General features: G+C 35.0%; 1 pseudogene; it reads left to right on the forward strand.

Annotated features, from left to right (window-relative positions):
- Positions 1–739: 739 nt before the first annotated feature.
- On the forward strand, positions 740–1,825 carry LOC133243967 (frizzled-3-like; annotated as a pseudogene).
- Positions 1,826–4,480: the final 2,655 nt, after the last annotated feature.

Raw genomic sequence — 4,480 nt, forward strand, 5'->3', positions numbered from 1 at the left:
ATCCCATTCAGTGATACTCTTAATAATTAATGGTTATAGAAAATATCAACTTTATATTTAAAGGAATTGTAAAGAATCTTCAAAATATGAGGAAAAAGAATTTCATGAACTCGTGTCTACTTACTGAAAAATATGTTTAAGGATCAGGGAAAAAAAGATGTGTTCTAAAAATTTCTCTGCCTTTTAAGAACCAATATCTAGTAAAGAAAAGAGATGTTCATTGGTATGTACAGCATGAGACAAAGAGTACAAAATGCTTTATTAGGTGATATCTTAAGTAATATATCTTAAGTATGGGATCTTCTAAAAAAAGTGAAAATTAGAAATACCATAGGATCCAGCTATTCCAATTCTAGGTATTTTTCCTAAGAAAATAAGAACGGTAATTTAAAAAGACATAGATACCTCTATGTTCCCTGCAGCATTATTTAAAAAGCCAAGCCAAGATATAGAAGAGCCATAAATGTCCATCAACAGATGAATGGATAAAGAAGATGTAGTACATACACTCAATGGAAGGCTGCTGCTGCTGCTGCTAAGTCGCTTCAGTCGTGTCCGACTCTGTGGGATCCCATAGACGGCAGCCCACCAGGCTCCCCCATCCATGGGATTCTCCAGGCAAGAACACTGGAGTGGGTTGCCATTTCCTTCTCCACACAAGCAAGATATTTGCATTATCTCTTCGACATACCATAATGTTCTCCAAGGACATAAGCATAAATAAGTCACAACTGCTAAATGTGGAAATCCAAATCATTAGGTTCCCAATAAGTAAATGATTCTTGTCTTGTGTTTTTAGGTTCCCAGATTGTGGTGAGCCGTATCCTCGGCTGGTGGACCTGAATTTAGCTGGCGATCCTACTGAAGGAGCCTCAGTGGCAGTGCAGAGGGACTATGGCTTTTGGTGTCCCTGAGAGTTGAAAATTGATCCTGATCTTGGCTGTTGCTTTTTGCACATGCGTGATTGTTCACCTCCTTGTCCAAATATGTACTTTAGGAGAGAAGAGCTTTCATTTGCTCGATATTTCATAGGATTGATTTCAGTCATTTGCCTCTCTGCCACGTTGTTTACTTTTTTAACTTTTTTGATTGATGTGATAAGATTCCGGTATTCTGAAAGAACCGTTAGAATTTATGCCGTCTGCTACATGATGGTGTTATTAATTTTCTTTATTGGGTTTTTGCTTGAGGACCGAGTCGCCTGCAATTCATCCAGCCCTGCACAGTATAAGGCTTCCACAGTCACCCAAGGATCTCATAACAAAGCCTGTATCATGCTCCTTATGATACTCTATTTGGCAGCATTTGGTGGGTGATTCTTACCATCACGTGGTTCTTGGCAGCTGTGCCAAAGTCGGGTAGTGAAGCTATTGGGAAGGAAGCCTTGCTGTTCCATGCCAGTGTGTGGGGCGTCCCTGGAACGCTGACCATCATCCTTTTAGCGATGAATAAAATTGAAGGTGACAGTATCAGTGGCGTGTGTTTTGTTGGCCTCTATGATGGTGATGCCTTGAGGTATTTTGTTCTTGCACCCCTCTGCCTGTATGTGGTATTTGGGGTTTCACTCCTTTTAGCCGGCATTATATCCCTAAACAGAGTGCGAGTTGAGATTCCATTACAAAAGGTGAACCAGGATAAACTGGTGAAGTTTATGATCTGGATTGGTGTTTTCAGCACTCTGTATCTCGTACCACTCATGGTTGTAATTGGATGCTACTTTTATGAGCAAGCTTACCGCGGCATCTGGGAAACAACGTGGATACAAGAACGCTGCAGAGCATATCACATTCCATGTCCATATAAGGTCAGGGAAACCTTGTTCTAAATTTCAAAATATTTAACAGTGAAAAGAGCTAATCTTAGCTGTTTTTTTTTTTTTTTTTAACTCTTCATGAAAAACCTGAACATTAAAATTTTGAAGTGAAGTTAATGAACAAATTTATTGTAATAAGAATGTCATACACACTTTTCTGTTAACATCTTCGTTTTAAAAGATCACTTCCGTTGAGTCCAAGCCATGGGCTTTTAAGCACTTTACTTCTGTTATCACAAAATAGTTGCTTGTTGATTACTTAGAAGTCTGCAGGTTTGAGGGGAAGATGTTGATTAAAAGACAATGTCTGTGGAAATTTTACTGATACTTAGAACTGAAGTTTTAACAGTTTTGAAAAAAAATTAGAATGCATTTGTACAAACAGTTTCATCTTTTAGTTGGTCTTAGTTTTTCTTTTTTGCATACTGAATATTTTGTGATTTATCTTTTAATGTAAAGACATCGGATAATCACAGAATTTTAGATCTAGAGAGGACCTTAGAGATGGTTTATTCAAGTTCCCTCTGTAATTTAGAGTTCTTAAACACCTATCTCATTTGAGGCTTAGAAATGTTAAGTGACTTGCTCACTTTATTAAAGTACTTACGCATTATAGATAACTTCTGTTTACTTGTCTCTTTCCCCTAGTAGTGAACTCTTTAAACACAAGAACATCTTTTTCATATTTTTTCAAAGCATGTTCTATAGGTGAGTAGATGATGACATTGAGAATGGGAATGTGTAGATTGAGAAGAAAAGACATTTTTAAGAAATGTTCCAGTTTTACTGGAAACAAGGAGTGTGTGATTAGCACATAGTCAATTCTCGTAAATGCTTGATGACTGAAAATGCCATTTCCTTTTTTATTTTGTGGTGTAAATAATTCTACACAAAATTACATTTTAATTATTATATCTTTATGATTTATATATAATATAGTATTATAAATATTAGCTACTGGCTTTTAAAACACCAACCTATAATTGAGAGGCCAGAAAAAATGAATAATTGAAATTTTATTACATTTCTTGATAGAATTGCTTATTAAAAACTCTTAATATGAGTTTTCAGGCCTGAAGCTAAGTAATCAAATTTTGCCTCTGATGAGAGAGAAAGAGATGATTGAATTACATCATGTGCTTCTCCATGTGAGGTTTCTAGGACTCCAAATATATATTATCTTAGGACTATAAAAGAAATAATATTTGGCTCAGAAATAATGATCTGAAAAATACCAGACCTCAAACATGTAAAATAGTAAATTAGAGTAGTTGGTACGCCACTATTTTCAAAATATTCCTGAGAATCTTTTAGCATCTTTAGAACCAGTTTGAGCTATATAAAAACCTGGGTGTGTATTCATTTCTTTACAGTCGTAGGTTCTATAAGTGTTTTTTATTTCCAACTTCCAGAAATAATGTTGGATTTCCAACATCCTAAAAAGAATAGAAAATGGTATAATAACTAACATAGTTATTAAGGTATAAAGTCTGGGTCAGGAATCCTGGCTTCATATCTCACTCTTATTATTTACTAGTTTTATAGTTTTAGGTCAAATTCACCTCTTTCCACTTCAATTCCTCATCTGTAGAATGAGTAATGGAATCTCATAGTAATAAGAGAGTAATCATGTTAGATAGAAATAGTAGTAGAATCTGTATCCTAGGACTGTTTTTAGGCATCTACATGCAGTTAGAAGAGTGCCTTCTGTATAAATAGTGCTCGAATGTTAGTTCTGTTACTCATTTTTTAATTTATTGTTGCTTCTGTTACTGTTATTTACACACACACATACGTACATAAACTGTTTTTTAAACCGTTCAGTACCAAACTTTAGCAAATGCCATGTTTAAGTTATTGAGAATATACACGACAGTATGTGTACCACTAACTTGTTCATTTTAACTGCAGTAGAGAGATTTAATGGACAAATATACTTTAATTCATTTACTCATTATTTTGCTGAGGGATGTAGAGTTCCAAGTGTTTTACTGTTGTAATACCTATCTTCCTTGTACATGACTAAGAATGTTCATGGGGTGTATACCCAAAAGTGTAGTCCCAGCCTTTTAACATATAGGCATCTTCAACTCAAGTGTTTATTTTAACTGACACTGGCAGTATAGAGTTGGAATGCCCCATTTCGCCCCATCTTGGTGTTCTCAGGCTTTTAAGTTTTTGTCAACCTTTGAAACAATATCTCAAGCCTGTCTTGATGTTTATTTTTATTTCCCTTATGCCTCGTTGTTTTCATATGTGTGTTGGCTGTTTGGGGTTTCTCTTCTGTGATTTGCCTATTTGTTGCCTTTGTCCTCTGCTCTGTCATGTTATTTGCCTTCTGTTGTTATTCTTGTTTAAATTCTTCTTCAGTTACTTGCATTGCAGATATCTTATCCTGCTCTCTAGCTTGTCTTTTTACTTTGTGTTTTCTTTGCCTTTTGTGTTTTCAGAAATCCCTGCCTACCTCTAAAAATCATAAAAATGGTCTGCCATTTTTTCCCAGCAGTTTTTAAAATTTGATCTTTTAATTCATGACTCTGATCTCTTGAAATTCATTTTTATCTGTGTTATGAGTAACAATTTTAGTTTTTCATATGAATGGTGCTTTTTGCCACATTTATCATGTGAATAATAATGCATTACTGTAACATACAAGTTCCATTTTTA

Source organism: Bos javanicus, unplaced genomic scaffold, assembly GCF_032452875.1.
Source record: "Bos javanicus breed banteng unplaced genomic scaffold, ARS-OSU_banteng_1.0 tig00001692_1, whole genome shotgun sequence".
NCBI lineage: Eukaryota > Metazoa > Chordata > Mammalia > Artiodactyla > Bovidae > Bos > Bos javanicus.